This window comes from Pristis pectinata, chromosome 31, assembly GCF_009764475.1.
Source record: "Pristis pectinata isolate sPriPec2 chromosome 31, sPriPec2.1.pri, whole genome shotgun sequence".
Lineage (NCBI taxonomy): Eukaryota > Metazoa > Chordata > Chondrichthyes > Rhinopristiformes > Pristidae > Pristis > Pristis pectinata.
This window is the reverse complement of record NC_067435.1, coordinates 17,619,491-17,638,850: the sequence shown is the minus strand read 5'-3', so window position 1 is coordinate 17,638,850 and position 19,360 is coordinate 17,619,491. Positions and strand designations below refer to the sequence as shown.

Sequence of the window (19,360 nt, the reverse complement as noted above, 5' to 3'; positions counted from 1 at the left end):
AATCTCCTTCAGCAGAGGTCAAACACCAGGAGGCAAAAATTTTAGATAATTGGTTTAAAGATGAAAGGGGAAATCTGGAAAATGTTATCATGCTGCGTCTGGAATTCACTACCTGAAAGGGTGGTGTAGACAGAAAGCCTCGTCAAATTTGATCTACACCTGGAGACGTCCTTGAAAAGCCATGACTTGAGGGCAATGGGCCAAGGACTGCAAAGTGGGGTTGGATCGAGCCTCTCAACAATGAGTCGAGTAGTCTCTCTCCCGCGAGTTCCATAATACTACAATTATATGTCACGTCGTTTATGGTCGATAAAGAACGCTGGGTACGCAAATCCGCCATGTGAGACCTGTACATCTGACCGCTCAGGATGCACATCCATCCCACCAACCGACCTGTCCACAGCATCAGCACCATGGGCAGAAGGGGAGGGGGAAATCTCGCCATACTGCGAATCTATTGGTTTAAATAAATGTCAATCAACGATTATGGCTAATTCATTGGTTGATTTGATGAAGAAGCATCGTCGATCTGTCATTGGCCGAGATAGCTTGAAACCCCATTGATGCTGACTACTGTCAATCTGAGCAATTCTCTGATTTTTAATTGGTTACGGTTCAGTATGAGGGGCGGGAGATAAGCGGCGATTGGTGACGACCTGGGAGATGAGTGATGTCATGAGGCTGGAGCTCCGCCCCCTGCTGTCAGTGTTGGGCCGAGCACTGGAATAAACAGGAGAGGCGGCGCGCCGGATTGAGGCCGCGTCGGTGCCCGGGGACAGCGGCACACGGATGCCAGCTGATCTCCGAGACGGCAGGTAGGGTTTGTGGAGCCGAATGCCCCGGAAGACCGCAGCCCGGTGCCCGGCGATGAGCGGGAGCTCGTCACTGTCCCGGGGGATGAGCATTCCGACTGGCAGGTTAAATGGCGGCGGGAGGGTGGGCGTCATCCCGAGGAATACGGTGGCAACCGTTGTTGGCACAGCGGAGCGGGCGGAGACTCCCCGGGGCGAGCAGTCCTTCATGGTGTTGGGAGCAGGGATGGAGTGTCGGGGTAGAAGGCCAGTCGAGGGGTGCGGAGAAGGGACAAGGCAGGCAGACATGGAGGATGGATGGATCGAGGGAGAGAGAGAGAGAGAAGGATGGAGGGGTGGCAATACCGGAGAAAGGAGAGAGGGGGATGATAAGGCAAGGAGAAACAGGCTGGTAGAGGAGGACGCAGGTCAGGCAGGCGGCTGGGTGGGTGACTGGGAAGAGAGATGAGCAAAAATTGCAGCAAGGGAAGGGGGATGGAAGGATGGGATGGGAGGGGAAGGCAGGGATGGGGGAGGGGAACGTGAGGGGAGGAAATAAAGGGGAAGGGATGGGGAGATGGGGAGGGAGGTGGAAGGGATGGGGAGAGGAAGGGAGAGGACTGGGGGGAGGAAGGAGGGGAGGGAAGAGAAGGAAGGTGGAAGGGAGGGGGGCAGGAGGTAGGGATGGTAGGCAGGGATGAGGGGAGGCAGGGGAGGGTCAGGGGGAGGGAGGAGAGATTGGGGGAAGGGAGATGGGGGAGTGGGACGGAGGAAGAGGAAAGGGGACGGAGGGGAGGAAGGGGGAATGGGAGAGGTGTAGGGGGAAGGAGTGTGATGGATTGAGAGTGGGTATGGGGGGGGGTCGGGATTGAGGAGGTAGGAGAGGGAGGAGGGTGGTTCAGGGAGGTGAACAGAGGAATCGCGTGAGGCAGCATTGGGGGATGGGGACCTGAAGAAGGGGAGACGGAGAAGAGGTCAGTGGGCCAGGTGGGGGGGGGGGATGGGATTGGGGAGCTGAAGGTTGGGGACAGTTGGGGGGGCTACGAAGGGAGTGGGGATGGTGGCGGGGGCATGGCGGGCAGATAAGGGGGAGGAAGGGGAATTGGGGAAGGAGGGAATGGGAAGGAGGGAGAAGAGGGGAGTAGGAGGGAAGGAGAATGTGGACAAGGGTGAGGACGGACGAAGGGGCTGGGAGGGAGGACGGACGGATGGAGGGGCTTGGGGGGAGGGGTGAGGACCAACCAAGGGGAGAGGGAGGCAAGAGGACTGAGGGGGTGTGGGGAGAGAGGGGTGAGGTCTGAAGAAGTGGGGGGGGGAGGTGTAGGGAGGGGTGTTGGGAAGGGTAGAGAGGGGTGTTGGGAGGGGCAAGGACGGCCGGAGGGGGGTTGCAAGTGAGGGAGGGGTAAGGACGGATGGAGGGAGGGAGGGAGACAGGCTGGAGGATGGGAGAGGGAGGAAGGGATGGAGTGAGCTAGATGGAATGAAGAGGGGAGGGATGGAGGGGGGTAAGGACGGATGCTTGGGGGAGGTAGGGGTGAGGAGGTATGGAGGAAGAGAGAAGGAGATGGAAGGATGGAGGGGAGAGATGGATGGAGGGAGGGACAGAGGGAAGGAGATGGATGGGAGGGGGAAGAGATGGCGGGAGGGACAGAGGGAAGATGGAAGGATGGGGGGAAGGAGAAGGGTGGGAAAGAGTGGGGGGGATACAAGGGGGTTGCAGGGTGATATGGTTCAAGCAGGAAGGTGGGATGGAGGGAAGTGGGAGTACAGATGTTGTAGGGAAGAGTGGATGGGAGAGAGGGGGTGAGATGTTCGTGAGAGGGACAGGATCGCCGGTCAGGGTAGGGTTGAGGTGGCATGGGGGCACGGGGGGAGGTAAGGGGTGGAGCTAAGGGTCGGGATGTAGGGGGAGGGCAGATAGGGCATGGAGACAAAAGGAGTGAGGTGGCTGGGTGGGGTAGTGGAGGTGTGTGGTGGCAGGTAAAAGGAGGCAAGATAGCAGTATGGGAATCCACAAGAGGGGGTGTGGCGGAGGTACGCAGGGGAGTGTGAGGACAGATGGCTAGGAGATCAGGGATGTGGAGCAATGGGGTAGGGAATGGACAGGGAGGCATGGATAGGGTGGAGGGGGGAATAATGGAGGGAGAGTAGGGGGCAGGTGGGGGTGATGTGAAGGAGAACTGTGTGGAAGGGCAGTTTTGGAGACTGGATGGAGGTCAGTGGAGAGAGGGCGATGAACTTGTTTGCTGTTATTTGGCTGCGAGTTCTTGGACTTTATCGCAGTCCTGATGATGCGATGACTGAGTATCTCCAGGCTGCGTTGTCTTTAAGGGAAATTTGAGATGGTGGACTGCCCCACCACTGTTGCCCTAGCTTTATGATTAGAGAGGGCACTTATTTGGGAAGCTCTTTGGAAGAAGCCATGTCGTCTTGCTGCATGTGTCCATTTGATGAATTGGACTGCTGGTACAATACTCAGGTGGTGGAGGGAGTCACTGTTTTGTGGTGGATGGAAGTTGGTCTGCTTTTTGCTCCTTGCTATTGAGCTCTTTGAATGTTATTGGAGCTGGCAAGTGAACTATCATGTTCTGGACATGTGCTAGAGGTATACAAGGGTTTGGAAGGTGAGGAATTGAGTCAGCGCCTGCAGAATATCCTGCCTGTGACCTCCTGGTGCAATTTAGTTTCTGGTTGGTGGGTGATTCAGGGACTTGGTGGCATTGAATGTCAAGAGGAGATGGTTAGTCTCTTATTGAAGATGATCATTACCTTTCATTCATAATGTGACTGTTATTCCCCACTTATCTATCCTTGCCTGAATTCTGTTCAGATCTTTCTGTGTGCAATGGACTGATTTGTTATCTGAAGAACTGCATAGAACAACCACCCCACTCCGACCACATGATGGAATGAACATCAGTGACGGAGCAGCTGAAATTGGAAGGGTCCGGGGAACAATGATGCCAATGGTCTTGCTGTACATTGAAGGAGAATTACGCATGAGTCTATTCAGCCCAATTAATTTGTCTATTTAGCCTTCTCTAATTAGGAGCAAAATTTAAAGGTCCTTTTTCAATGGTGTCATTTTGTGCTTTTGCCTCTCTTGTGTGCTTCACAGAATGGTCCCTCTGTGTGCATCACAATTTCCCGACAATAATCTCAAATCTATTTTTTTTACTGGCTTAAGCTTGTCTTCTCTTAACTTGATATATTTTAGTCAAATTTATAAAATCCATTTACTTAATTCTGAAAATCACATTCTGGCGTTCTCCTTTCCCGGGCAGAATCCATGAGTATTTCTAATCCTCAACTTTGCTACACGTCGACCTTGTGGTTCATCCTGTATTACTGGTCCTACCAAAGTATTCCCTCTACTCCAGTTCTCAGGAGTGGAGGATGACTCTACTTAAATTCTTTAAATGTGGAGTGTTGTATACCAGCTACCACATGGTCTCGACAGACTGCATAATACACAAGTGAATGCAGACATCATCTTGCCCACATCCTTTTCCTTGGACCCCTCTATTGTACCCACTCCTCATTCTGACACCATCCCTCTTTCAATTTCTCTCTCTCCATCCAGCTGCCTCTCTGTTTTCCTCTCTCACCTCATGCCTTTTTAGCTCCTTTTGTTTTCCTCTCCTCTTCCCCCACCCCATCTGCATGCTGTCTCCCAGAGTGAGATCATTCACCCTTTCAGGGTTGCTCCCCAGTTGATGATCAGGGAAATTCAGTACGTTGGTGAGCTTGACTTTGGAAGCACTTATTCCACTGAGTCATTTAATTGTAGGTTTGAACTCTCATCCACAGACAATGAGTTGATTTTGTAAAAGGTGTGGCTTCATGCTCCAGTTCTTAATGGGCTTATTTTGTATGGCATTGTCAGGGTCAAGACATTCCCTTTTAATATCATTCCTTGTTTGACAATAGGAAAATAAACATCCTCCTGTGGGAGAGGAATGTATTAGGTGGATGGGGTGGGAAACAACTATGACACTGTAACAATTGGAATGTTGCCTCAAGACAGTGCCAGCAGTCAATTTGCCCTTCACAGTATGAACTACTCTATTTCAAGAATTATATTCCCATATTCTAGACCAAGAGAAAATATCTCAAATCTGGCTGCAGATCTCGTAACCAAAGTCACAATCAGTGCTCCTTCAATGTAGAGACAGCAGGGGTACAATAGGGAAACCATGATTAATTTTGAAATGTTTAGTTTTGCTGCTTGGGTTGGGAGACATGTAATTGATGGCGGTGAGCAGAGCAAGGCTGGTGTATAGAGGCAAGGCATACAATCTGCTACAAGCTGTACCGGTCTATATTTATTGTACCAAGAATGGCCTTGACATTCAGTGTGTAGGTTGCAGTAGAAGTAGGCTTAGGAAAGGAGTACATAAGTCCATTCTATTGGAAAGAATGAGCTTAACAAGAACAAGACTGTCACTGACAGGGAAAATTGTTGCATAAATTATGTGGAGAAATAATCTGTTACAAATACCCCATTATCAACAGTGAATAGTGCCTATGTGATTTTTTTTCATTTATCCTTTGTCAACTTTCACTTCTGTGGAATATTCAGTGGATTTGGGGAGAGGAGGAGCTACTTGAATTCTGGTCATTTTGTTGCATCTATGCATAATTAAAGAAGGCCTTGTAGCGGCTAGCTACACACTACAAGATGAAGACAGAGTCACTGGTTCGAAATCAGGAGTCGAATGAACGACGGGCGTGGTGCGCCTTTAATATCCCAAAACTTCCCGTGCTACAGTTCCCGCACTGACGTCACGCACGGGTCACCTGACCTTCCCGTGCACGGGCTTTCCTAGCCCGACGCTGGGGAAGAAGGAGGGCCCCGTGCCAGCTTGGGTCGGGGCCTCTGACATTTGCGATGTCGGGAGCCAGTTCGATGCAGGTGCAGTGAGTCGCTACAGCCTCATCTTTGAAGGTTGTTGTTTTAATGTTACAAGAATGAGTCAAGCTATCGTCCTGCACTAAAGCAAAATGTTGAAACATCTCCATAGGTTTTGGAATCCAAGTACAGAGTAATTTTCTTTACTCTTCCTTCCATCTCTAAAGCATGCTGACAGGTAATTTGGCCTGAGGGTGGGGCAGTGTCCTAGGCCCAACCATCTTTAGATGCATCATTCCAACATTAGATCAGAAATGGGACATTTGCTGATGAGTACACAATGTTCAAATGTTCAAAAGTAGTCCATTTCTGCATGCAGCAAAAATTAGACAACATTCAGGCATGGGCAGAAAAAAGGAAAACAACAAGCCAGGCAATGACCATCTCAAACAAGAGAGATAGCCCAATTACTTACCTTAGACCTTCAGTGGCGTTACCATCCCCAACTCTCCCACCATCAATATCCTGAGAAACACTATTGACCGCTCAGCTGAACCAGCAATAATGTAGCTACAAGCTGGGTATTCTGTGGCAAGTAACTTGCTTCCTGTCATACAAGGCCATTCCACTATCTGCAAGGCATGTGGCAGAAGTGTGATGCAGTGCAGCCCACTTCCCTGTGTGTACAGATCGAACAACTCTCGAAACTCCATTAAAAACTAGCCTGTTTGATTGGTACCCCATCAATGCTTTTAAATATTCATTCCCTTCACCAGTACACAATGATTGCAGTGTGTACCATCTATAAAATGCACTGTAGTTACATGCACAAAACACCTCCCATACCTGTAACCTCTATCTCCATATGGCTCCCCTCCAAGTTGCCCACCATCCTGATTTCACTGGTCCTTCATCATTGCTGGGTCTAAATCTAGGAACTCCCTACCTAACAGCATTGTGGGAGCACTTTCACAGGAGCACTGCAGAGGTTCAAGAAAGTGGCTCCCCAGCCCCTTCTCAATGGCACTGAGGGATGAGGATTAAATGTTGACCTTATCTGTGATGCCAAGATCCTGAAAATGCCCTTTGCTGCCAGGATGCTAATTTTAGCAGTTGTGCTTGGTAGTGGTGATGTGATGAAATGCTGGGGCAGGGCTGTGCTTGCCTTTGTAGTAGGAGGTGCTGCAATGTTAATCTTCCCTCTGGCATTGATAAGCATTGGTATAAGAGCAATAAACAGTTTTTGCTGGATACATAACAATAAAGCTTCTTTTTTGAATCTCTTCCCCGAAAGTACTATAAAAGGGTTGGTCGGAGAGGGAAAATGAACATTTTCCAAACTCTTTTTGGTGCAACAAAATTTCCCATGTACTTAATGAAGAATTCTGTGTATATGTGACTCTGGGTATAGTATACGCAGAATGTCCTTGTGTACAGTGTCCACAAAAAAATGCCTTTTTGCTTTTGAAATGTACGTGTAGTTTCTAGGTGCCTCTCTATCTTCCAGTAGCTCTGAATTGGCTGGTTTTGGGTTAACATCATTCAAGGGGTACAACTCAGTCCAAGTACTCACTTTGTATGTCCACACCTTCCCTTTGACGTTGCTTGATCTCTGCTAGGGCAATAAACCTATTGGATTCTCATTATTTTCAATATTCAATCTTTTTAATGTTGGCTGGAAACTTTATTGAGCAGTTTATTGTGCAATTTGATTGATTAAGCTTGGGGGAGCCATTTTGCTAAGTTGCAATTGTCTTGCATTTTGATTCATAATTTTAAAACTGCATTGCACTATTTATTTTGAGTGCATAAGAATTGAAGGCCTCTGTGGAACATGTTGCCTTGTGAGCCTGCTCTGCCATTCATAATGATTCTTACCTCAGATCATGTCCTTCTTGACATCTTTGTCCAAAATCTATCAATATCTGCCTTGATTATACTTGGTGGCTGAGCATCCATTGCCCCCTGAAGTATAGAATTTCAAAGATTTGCATCCTCTGTGTGAAAGAAATTTCTCATCTCAGTCCTGAAACCATCCTTCTGGTTCTTGATTCTTAGTTTTCATCCTGTTCATTCCCCTCAGAATCTGATGTCTCAAATTTTTCTAAACTCCAGTGATCTTGGCTTGCTCAATTGCTCCTCAAAGATTACCCTGATATATCAGGAATTCATCCTGTAGATCTATATTTCACTGACTCTGCCAGTATGGGCTTCCTTCCTATGCAAGGTGGAAAACACTGTAGTCCTTTCTTGATTTACAATTTTCTGCTGTAATGCAATTGACTGTTTGGTAAATTGGTAATTTGGTTAAATTGGTTTATTATTGTCACTTTTTCTGAGGTACAGTGAAAAACTTGTCTTGCATACCGATCATACAGATCAATTCATTACACAGTGCAGTTACATACAAGGGAAAACAATAACAGAGTGCAGAATAAAGTGTTTCTGTTACAGAGAGAGTGCAGGCAGACAATAAGGTGCAAGCTGTCTTCAATTTGCCAAGCTATTTTTTGCTTGTAATGAATAGCATGTCACTCTCTGCTCAAGGTGCATTTTACCCAGCCTCTTCAATTTATGACATTTGGCTTAAAACATTTTCCAGCCATGCCTCCCTTTCATAAATTGATGTATTACTGCATTGCTTGAAATCTTTACTGATGAATCCTTAAACTCAAAGACTTGTGCTTCCCTGCAGCTTCGTTGTAAGACTCTGGTCCGGTTTTCTAATCGGAGTTCAGGCTCACCAATTGGAGATGCCAGCTTTGTGAATGTCGAGCCTGTCTGAATGAGCAAGTGTTTCTGGAATTTACTGCAGAACAGGATGATCCTTATTAACCCCTCAAAGTATTTTGGTTTTATGATCATTGCAGCTCTTTTTCTATTTCTGTGCTGCTTGTATGTTATCACTGCAAACAATAAAAAGGTATATGTCAGAAGCAGTACTCCTGGCCAATCATTGATCAGATTCATTCTCAAGTGGTACCTACAGTTTTATGTGGGGCATGTTACCATGGTGAATATTACTAGTCCACCAATTCAGACTCTATCAGTATTTCTCTGTATTGTTCATCATTTGGAAGAGGCTTTGAGGACAGCAAGAATACATGATGCACTCTGGGTAGCAGCCTGTGTTTCATCAAAATTAACTTGGCAGCACAACTGCTGGGCTAGTCCTAAAGGACGTAGCTGCCAGATGGGTTGCAACAGCTAATGAGAACTAATACCAGGCAAAAGTGCTTACTTGACCTCCCATATACCTGTCACAGATGCTTCTGTGTTTGCTAGAGTAATCATTCCACAGTTCTTGCACAATGGAAATGGTGTTCTTTATTTACACTGCAATCACTCTTTACTGTTTTTCACGGCACATACTGTGCTTTGTTGGATAAATTCAGATCAAATCCACCATCTTAAAACTGGGCATCTAATGTGGTGTGGGCCATCAGCAAGAAGTTGTACACTACTGTCGTCTGTAATCCCTTGGTCTATAATTGTCTTTATGCAAGGGGGTTAACCAGAGTTCATTGAAGAGTGTGAAAAGAACATGCCAGGAGCCTCACACAGTGTAAATAAAAGTCAGATGCCAATCTACGGCATTGATGCCAAGCATGCTAAAGAGCTGAATAATTCCTCAACAGATGAATCTGATCCACGCTCTGCAGTCCTGCCATGGCACTTGTGGAAAGGTTTGATCAGTAAGTTTGCGGATGACACGAAATTAGGTGTTATTGATAGGAAGAAGGTTATCATAGATTACAGAGGGATCTTGATCAGTGAGGGAAGTGGGCTGAGGAGTGGCAAATGGATTTCAATGCAGCTAAATGTGAGGTGATGCATTTTGGAAAGTCAAACCAGTGTAGGACTTATTCTACGAATGGTAGAGGACTAGAAAGTGTAATGGAATAGAGGGACCTTGGAGTACGAGTGCATAGTTTGTTGAACACGGTGTCACAGGTAGATAGGGTGGTGAAAAAGGTGTTTGGCACGCTGGCCTTCATCAGTCAGGGCAATGAGTATAGGAGTTGGGACATTTTGTTGCAGTTGTATAAGTCGTTGGTAAGGCTATACTTGGAGTACTGTGTACAGTTTTTGTCACCCTGTTGTAGGAAAGACGTGGCTGAACTGGAAAGAGCGCAGAAAAGATTTGAGGATGTTGCCAGGACTAGAGGACCTGAGTTACAGGGAGAGCTTGGCCAGGCTGGGTCTTTATTCCTTGGAGAGCAGGAGAATGAGGTTTATAAAATCATGAGGGGCATAGATAAGGTGGATGGTAGCAGTCTTTTCCCCAGGGAGGTGGTTCCAAAACTAGGAGGCATAGGTTTAGGCTGAGAGAGAAAAGCTTTAAAAAGGACTTGGAGCAACTTTTTCACACAGAAGGTGGTGAATATATAGACCAAGCTGCCAGAGGAACTGGTTGGGGCAGGTACAATAGTATCATTTAAGAAGCACTTGGATAGGTACATGGAGGGGTGGGGCTTAAGAGGGATATACGCTGAACGTAGGAAATTGAGACTCGATGGGTGGGCATAATGGTTGACGTGGACTTGTTGGGCCGAAGGGTCTGTATCTGTGCTGTATGACTCTGATGGGCAGCTAAACAACTAGTGACAGGGTATGCACTGAACATCCTGCTGTTCTTTTGGGCCCTGGCTTGTGAGTGCAAAAGATGGTCTTCAGCCAATATTTGGGTATACAGTCCATCTCTGCTTCCTCCTTAAGTTCCCACTGTGAGAGGAGCCAAGTCAATTCCTGACAACATTGAACATTTGTCCAGCAATGCCTTGGATTACTAAAACCAGCCAATCTGGCTGGTTACTCTCAACAAAGAATTAAGGGACTCATTGGCTGGTGTTGTTTACTCCTCACTTTTCACATTTCTCCCCACAGCCAATACCCCACACTAAAAATAGGATAGAATACCCCTGGTCCTCACTTTTCAGTCACCTGCCTTACACATCTGTCTTTCATAACATCTGACACATTCAATGGGATACGATCACTGGATGCCTTTCAATCCCCTTTCGATATTCCCTCTGGGATGTTCTATTTCACTCTTCCACCTACACTAATACTCCTTCCCAAGGATCTTTACCTGAACCCACAGTACATGCAACAGTGACCCTTTACTTCCTCCCTCCTCACATTCCCATTCCCAATATGTCTTTCCATAGAAGCAGCAGTTTATTTGCAAGTTAACTTGAGCATAGTTTATATGCTGTTGAAAATGTGGTTTTCACATTTGGGAGACACTGCAAATGTGTGCTTCACAAAGCAGTCATTTGAGAGCTAGGCTGATTTCGGAAAGTTCAGATTGGAAATAGAAAAGGAAATAAGGGAGGCAACGAGAAAGCATAATAAAAGACTGACAACAAGCATAAGAGAATAAAGAATATCCTGTAGGCTTGTGAACCAGGAAGGAGTTGTTTGTAATGGGAGAAGTGGGGCTGATCGGAGAACAAAAAGAGAAGTTATTTATGGAGGCAGGGGCCATACCTGAGGCACAAATACTTTACATCAGTCTTTACCAAGGAATATGCTCCTGGTATCTCAGCAAAGGAAGATGTAGTCAAGATTCTGGATGGGCCAAAAATTAATTGATAGGCACCAGAAAGGCGAGTTGCACTTGGTGGATAAATCACCTGCTCCGGGTGGGACATGGGTTGCTGAGACAAATAGAGAGGAATTTGCAGAGGCCAGGGACATACTCCTTCAAACATCGATAGATTTGGGTGTGGTGCCTGAGAACTGCAAAACTACAAATGTTGCACTCTTGTGCAAGTGTGACTACAGATCATTTGGTTTAGTCTTTGTACTCTTAATAATCAGGGACAGAATTAGCAATTGCTTGGTTATGTGTGGATTGTGAGTAAAAGTCAGAATGGACTTGTGAAAGGCAAATCATGTCCAACTAATTGAACTTTTTATTTAAAATAAAAACTATTTAATGAGAAAAATGCAGTCGATGTGGTATATGTAGGCTTCCAAAAGGCATTTGATTACCTGCCAAATAAAAGGCGGCATGTGGATAGAAAATTGACAAAGTAACTGGAAACAGATTTGCAGAAAAGAGTGTTTTTTGGACTGAGACCTGGAAGTTGGAGAACCAGTGCTTTTCCTATCATGCACAGCATAGAAGATTACAGACTAAGTGTTGGAAAATGTGATTAGTATAGATAGGTACTTGATAGTCAGCATGGATGTGGTGGACTGAAGGGCCTGCTTCTATGCTGTATGACTATGACTCCATATAAGGCACATTTTCCAAATCTACAGATGATTCAAAACTTGGAACTATAGTAACTGAAGAGGATAGTAATTGAATTAAAGGAGAAACACAGATAGGCTAGTGGAATGGGTAAATAGATCGTAGATGAAATGTAATACCAAGAAATGCAAAATGGGATTAAAGTAGGTTTAGTGTATGGTAGGGTACTTGATGTTGTGCGCGGAGTCAGGCCTGCTTCCGTGCTGTTTGACTCTGTGAGAAATTACATTTGATAGAATGGTAAAAGGTAATATAAATTAGAGAAGAACACAGAGAATTGGGTATAAATGTACAGATTGAAAGTCAAAGGATGGGTTGAGGAAATAGTTTTGCTGCATTTTTATTTTAAAAAAAGCGCACAGTATCCTGAACTTTATAAACTGAAATACACTACTAGTGCAATGAAGTCAGGATGAGCCTTTATAGGAACATTTCTGAATCACACATTAGGTGAGATAAAAAGGATGCAAAGGAGATTTACTAAATTATTCCAGTGAATAGAGATTTTAGTTATAGGAATTAATTGCCAAGAGGAATAATGACATCCAAATCCATGAAATGGTGACACAATTTTTTGCACAGAATCTTAACTCTTCAGCAATATTAGGGATGATGCCTTTAGACGTGTGACAAGTAATAACAGTTTAAGTCAGAGAGGCAAAGTTGTACAACACAGAAACAGGCTTTTCGGCCCATTGCACCTATGCCAACCATCATGCCTATCTAAACTAATCCCACTTGCCTGCATCAATTCCATATCACTCTCTGCCCTGCTCATTCAAGTACCTGTCCAGATGCCTCTATAATATTGTTACTGTTCCTCTCTCCACCAGCTCCCCGGCAGCTCATTACAGATACCAACTACTGTTTGTGTGAAATATTTACCCCTCAGATCCCCTTTTAAACCTCCTCTTCACCTTAAACCTATGCCCTCTAGTTTTTGACACCCCCACTAGGGGAAACAGACACTAGCTATTTACCCTATATATGCCTCCTCATAATTTTATATACCTCTATCATGTCACTTCTCAGCCTCCTTTGCTCCAGGGAAAAGGCCCAGCCTATCCAGTCTCTCCTTATAACTCAAGCCCTCCAATCCAGGCAACATCCTTGTGAATCTCTTCTACACCCTCTCTGGCTTAATCACATCTTTCCTATAGTGCAGTACTCCAAGTGCAGCATAATCAATGTTTTGTACAACTTTAAGTATAAAAATCCAAGTTAAAAGTTTTAAGAAAACCATTTTTTGTTAATATGAAGGGAGATCCTGTTATTGCAGGAATGAATGGGAGATGTTAGCAGTAATTTTACAGATGACTTGAAAATTGGCGGTGTTGTTTACAGTGCAGAGGGTAGTCTTTGGCTACGGAATCATGTTGATGAGTTGACAGATGGAATTTAATCCTAAAAGAATGTGCGGTGATATTTTTTGGGAGGCTAGGATATACATAATGAACGCTAGGATCCTAGGAAGCACTGAGAAATGGGGACATTGGTGTACATGTCCAAGGATCTCTGAAGTCAGCAGCATAGGTAGATAAGGTTGTAAGGAAGGCATATGGGATGCTTGCCTTCATTAGTTCAGATATAGAATATCTATATAAAAAAAAACAGGCTACAGATGAAGTACTGAATGCAGTTCTGCTTGCCACTCTATAGGAAGGATGTGATTTGGAGAGGGAGCAGAAGCAATTCACCAGGATTTTGCCTGGGATTGAACTCTTGCTTTGAGGATAGACTGGAGAGGCTCAGTTTGTTTTCTTTGAAATAATGGCTGAAGAGGAACCTAATGCAGGAATACAAAAATATGAGGGGCATAAATGAAACCTTTTTTCTTCCTTAGCAGAGATGTCTATAACCAGAACACACAGGTTTAAGACATTTGGAGGGGCAGTAGTGCATGGTTCGAATCTAGAATTCACTACTTGAGCGGGTTGTGGAGGCAGGTACTCATAACATTTAAGAAGTATTTTGATGAGCACTTCAAACACCACTTAAAGATTACCAGCTGAGTGCTTGAAAATGGGATGAGAAGATAGATTACTAGTTAAATGGGATTAGGTAGATGGGTATTTGGCCAGAATGGATATGCTGTGTTGCAAGGCCTGTTTCTCTGCTGTATGACTCTGACTCTGACACTATTCAATGGCAATGTAGTGTAGCAGTTAGTGTGACACTATTACAGCGCCGGCGATTGGGGTTCAATTCCTTTTGCTGCTCCCTGTGTTTGGGTGGGTTTCCTCGGTGCTCCGGTTTCCTCCCACATTCCAAAGACGTATGGGTAGGTTAACATGGGTTTAAATGGGCAGTGTGGACTCGTTGTGCCGGAAGGGCCTGTTACCGTGCTGTATAAAGAAAGTTTAAAGTAAAGGAGCAAATATACATTTTGTACTTGTTGTTCTGCATCACTCACTGGTGCTCCATTTTCTTTATGGAAAACACACATTGTATCTCTCATGGGATGTGGCCTGTAATCTGAAAATAAACATGATATAAGCCACAAATTTGAGTTTTATAGTGTAATTAAGAAACAGACCTTGGAACAAGATGTTATACTTTCCACAGTCAAAGGAAGTATTTCAGAAGGCCTGGCGCTTTAAACCACGTTGTGTTCTGTTGCTAAGGCTCTCTAGCTTGTTGTCTCCCATTAAGTGAGTGAGCTGTAATTGTGATGCCTGCCCAACTTATTTGTGAGCAAAAAGCAAAATTCTGCAGATCCTGAAATAAAATAACACACTCTGGAAATACTTTGGGGGTTGGGCAGCACCTATGGCGAGGGGAACAGAAATTAACTTTCAGATCAGTGACCTTCAATTTTCTGCTCTTACTTCACTCGGTAACCTATTTGTTTTTGAGCAGATTCCCTGCATAGAGGATTGTAAATGATTCCTGAAGTTAACAAACATTTTGTGTAGGTAACACATTATTCTGTGTTTAGAAATAATTGGTGTTTTTCTATGGTGTTCCGTGTAAACTCATTGTTCTTTACCTGACAGTTTTGAGGGAGTTGACGAGAAGGGAGTTCCTCCTTTGCCAGTTTGTTGAGAATGCCTTTGGTTACTTCTATCAATCCATCTTCAACTATGGCTTTTCTTTCCAACTCCAGAGTTTTGCAACATGTTTTCTTGGGCTTCTGGTGGCACCTGCACACATGGGTTTGTAATCTTGGTGCTGTGTACTGATCCCATATCCTCTGCATACAGTTCACATATGTTTCAAAGATCATGCACAGCAAGTGATTCTACTTATGACTAACCAAAACAATTCCACCATGTAAAAGGCTAAAGTTAACTGTATGACAGGAGTATTCACCCCATGCCTGGATGAGCATAGCTTAAAAACAAACACTCAAGCAGCCTGATCCTGTGCTGGGAAACCAGCCTATTTGATTGTGCCATGTAGTGGACAGGTGTCATTCATTCACTCCACCAGCATTACACAGTGGATGCAGCTTAACAACCTGCATGTGCATTTTCACTAGTATCTCCATAGTTCATGATCTAGGTTGCTTAGAAGAACACCAGGCATATGGAATCATCTACACTTTCCAGGTTCTGCACCAAGTCATGCACTATCCTGACTTAGAAACGTTAGTAAGTCCTGTTACAAGTGATCTGAAAGCACTGCAATTTCCTTCATTAGACCTGCTTTGCTTCGAGAATGTCTTGCATTTATTGCTTTCTGAAGGTTAAATGGCAGTTGGCAATAAAAGCAGGCCTTATCTGCAATGTCCACGTTCTGCAAATGTATTTTGTTTTGGGGTGGGGGTGGGAGGAACTCTTCTGACTCTAACGCCTTTTGGTCCACCATTGACACCTTTAGCTTGTTGTTCATATTTCTGACAATTTCATGTGTTAAAGTATTTCTCAAAACTTAAATTGGGAAACAATACTGCAAAGCAATTAGCATAGTCATGCAATATGTACCACCAGTAGAAATACTGATCTATCAGGTTTGCATCAGGAAAATATAATTGTATTGCTGAGTGGTTTTCATAACCTTGAGCTGCTACGGAATTGACATTAGACACACCCGGCAGTTATCGAAACCTCAAAGCATTTAATGAGATGAATAAATGTATATAATTTTTTTTAAAAAAAGCTTGGTGATGACACTTGTGTCACTGGACTAACTATTATTTATTAAAATGTCTATTTGTATTATCCTGACAAAGTGATAGTCCATTAAGATAGGCTCTCAATCCTGTGCCTGGATTGAAAATATAAGTCGCCAAGGTTCATGATGAAATCCTTAGTGTTATGTGTATACATGAATGATTAAATTCACTACGAAATGTATAGACTTAATTTTGAAATCTTAACAGTTCAATTTCTGTGTTGTGACATTGTACTTGAATGATTAGGTTGTAAGAGTTGGCATCCTTGCATTTTAGCTCAGTTCTTTGGTGAAGTGGTGATGTTGATCTCCTTGAAGTGCAGCAGATAATAAGATCTGCATGAAAACAAACTGATTCTGAGGGTGGTTGGTTGTCTTTATTTCAAAAAACGGCCATAATTTTAAAAATTAAATTATGACGCTCCTTTGCTCCCTGTGCTAAAATAGTGATTTGTGTGTGGCTGCCTAGCAGGTGTTTTACCACTGCTGACTGGGAATACTGGAACGGAGTATAGCTTTTTAAGCGTGTTCACATTTCGCCTTAAGAGCAGTACATTGCTACAACCTTCCTGTGGGGTTACTGTTGAAGCTTGAATTTGACAAAGTAAGTTAACAAGTGATTTCTCCAGCAGCTTGCATCGTAACAGTGGAGTGTGCAAACTTTTCTGTGGTGTAATTCTTTGAGCTGCAATATTGAAACATTTCATAGCAAGTGGTTGCACACATGCTACTCTCTATCCTCTTAGTGGTAATGTTTTTTTTATTTATTCATTTTACAGGATAAAACAATTACTGGCAAGACCAGGGTTTGTTGTCCTTGATGGTTGTGGTGAGCTACCACCTTAAACAGTTGATGGGTATCTGGAGTATCAGGATGCAGACTGAATGACGATAAAAGAATGCGATACATTTTCAAGTTCGGATATTGCGTGATAGAGGTGAAACGGCTAGTGTTCCCATGTGCCTGCTGCCCTTGACCATTTGGTGGTAGAGGTCATGGGTTTGCAAAGCTGGTATTGGTTTATTATTGTCACTTGTACTGAGGTACAGTGAAAAGCTTGTCTTACAAACCGATCGTACAGGTCAATTCATTACACAGTGCAGTTACATTGAAGTAGTACAGGTAAAAACAACAACAGTACAGAGTAAAGTGTCACAGCTACAGAGAAAGTGCAGTGCAATAAGGTGCAAGGTCACAACAAGGTAGATCATGAGGTCATCGTCCATCTTATTGTACAAGGGAACCGTTCAATAGTCTTATCATAGTGGGGTAGAAGCTGTCCTTAAGTCTGGTGGTACGTGCCCTCAGGCTCCTGTATCTTCTACCTGATGGGAGAGAGAAGAGAGAATGTCCCGGGTGGGTGGGTCTTTGATTATGCTGGCTGCTACACCAAGACAACGAGAGGTAAAGACAGAGTCCAAGGAGGGGAGGCTGGTGTCCATGATGCGCTGGGTTGTGTCCACAACTCTCTGCAGCTTCTTGCGGTCCTGGGCGGAGCAGTTGCCGTACCAAGCCGTGATACATCCAGATAGGATGCTTTCTATGGTGCATCGGTAAAAGCTGGTGAGAGTCAAAGGACAAACCAAATTTCTTTAGCCTCCTGAGGAAGTAGAGGCGCTGGTGAGCTTTCTTGGACATGGCATCTACGTGATTTGACCAGAACAGGCTGTTGATGTTCACTCCCAGGAACTTGAAGCGGTCAACCCTCTCGACCTCAGCACCATCGATGTAGACAGGTGCATGTACACTGCCCTCTTTCCTGAAGTCAATGACCAGCTCTTTTGTTTTGTTGACATTGAGGGAAAGGTTGTTGTCATGACACCATTCCACTAAGCTCTCTATCTCTTTCCTGTACTCCGACTCATCGCTGTTTGAGATACGGCCTACAACAGTGGTGTCATCTGCAAACTTGTAGATGGAGTTAGAGCAGGATCTGGCCACACAGTCATGAGTGTATATGGAGTAGAGGGTTGAGGATGCAGCCTTGTGGGGCACCAGTGTTGAGAATAATCGTGTCGGAGGTATTGCTGCCTATCCTCGCTGATTGCGGTCTGTTTGTTAGAAAGTCAAGGATCCAGTTACAGAGGGAGGTGTTGAGTCCTAGGTCTTGGAGTTTGCTGACAAGCTTGCTTGGAATTATTGTATTGAAGGCAGAGCGGTAGTCAATAAACAATAGTCTAACATATGTGTCTCTATTGTCCAGATGCTCCAGAGCTGAGTGTAGGGCCAGGGAGATGGTATCTGCTGTAGACCTGTTTCTGTCATGGATGGTACATATTGCAGCTAAGTTGAGCCACTGGTGGAGGGAATGAATATTTTGGGTGTATGGGGTGCTATTGAATCATTTGCTTTGTTCTGGATGGTGATGAGCTTTTTCACATTACTGGAGCTGCACTGGTGAATAATCTGTCAATCCTGATTTACGCTTTGTAAGTAGTGGGCAGGCTTTCAGGAGTCTGAAGGGGAGATGCCTGCTACAGAACGTTCAGCCTCTAACGAGAATATTTATGTTGCTGGTCTGGTTGAGTTTCTGGTCAGAGGAAACTCTCAGAATATTGTGGTGGTGAACTTGGTGATGGTAATGCCACTGAAGGTTAAGACTCTGTCTTGTGAGAGATGGCCATTGCCTGTTAACTTTGAGGTATGACTGTTACATACCAATTATTAATCAGCACCTGAAAGTTGTCCAGGCTTTGCTGCATGCAGGCGTGGATTTGCATGTGGAATTGGACAATGTGCAATCATCCAGAGGGGGAGTGGTACATGGTGAAAGACAGTAAAGAGGAGGTTCAAGTGGAGTGGTGCAGGCCATGGGGAACACTAGTGGTATTCCCCAAGGGTTGGTGCTAGGCCCATTGCTATTTGTTGTCTATATCAATGATTTGGATGAGAATGTACAAGGCATGGTTAGTAAGTTTGCAGATAATATTAAAATAGGTGGTGGTGTTGACGGCGAAGATAGATAGTTATCAGGATTTACAGAGGGATCCTGATCAGCTGGGTAAGTGGACCAAGGAATGGCAAATGGAATTTAGTTTGGATAAGTGTGAGGTGTTGCATTTTGGGAAGACAAATGAGGGTAGGACGTTTGCAGTGAACTGTAGGGCCCTGGTAGTATTGTAGAACAGAGGGACTTGGGAGTACAAGTACATGGTTTACTGAAAGTGGCATCACAGGTAGACCAGGTGGTGAAGAAGGCTTCTAGCATGCTGGTCTTCATCGTCAGGGCACTGAGTATAGAAGTTGTACAATGTGTTGGTGAGGCTGCATTTGGAATATTGTGTTCAATTTTGGTCACCCTGCTATAGGAAAGGTGCCATTAAGCTAGAATGGAT

At 44.6% G+C, this 19,360-nt stretch overlaps 1 protein-coding gene across 11 annotated transcripts in view; it reads left to right on the top strand.

Annotated features, from left to right (window-relative positions):
* Window positions 1-689: 689 nt before the first annotated feature.
* Window positions 690-19,360, top strand: part of LOC127584938 (EVI5-like protein) — a 210,844-nt gene continuing 192,173 nt past the window's right edge. For 10 of the 11 annotated variants that reach the window (XM_052041971.1, XM_052041969.1, XM_052041965.1 and 7 more), the window contains exon 1: window positions 690-815. The gene's annotated coding sequence lies outside the window, so the exon portion shown is untranslated. The remainder of the gene's footprint in view (window positions 816-19,360) is intronic. The other variant, XM_052041964.1, reaches the window with a different exon arrangement.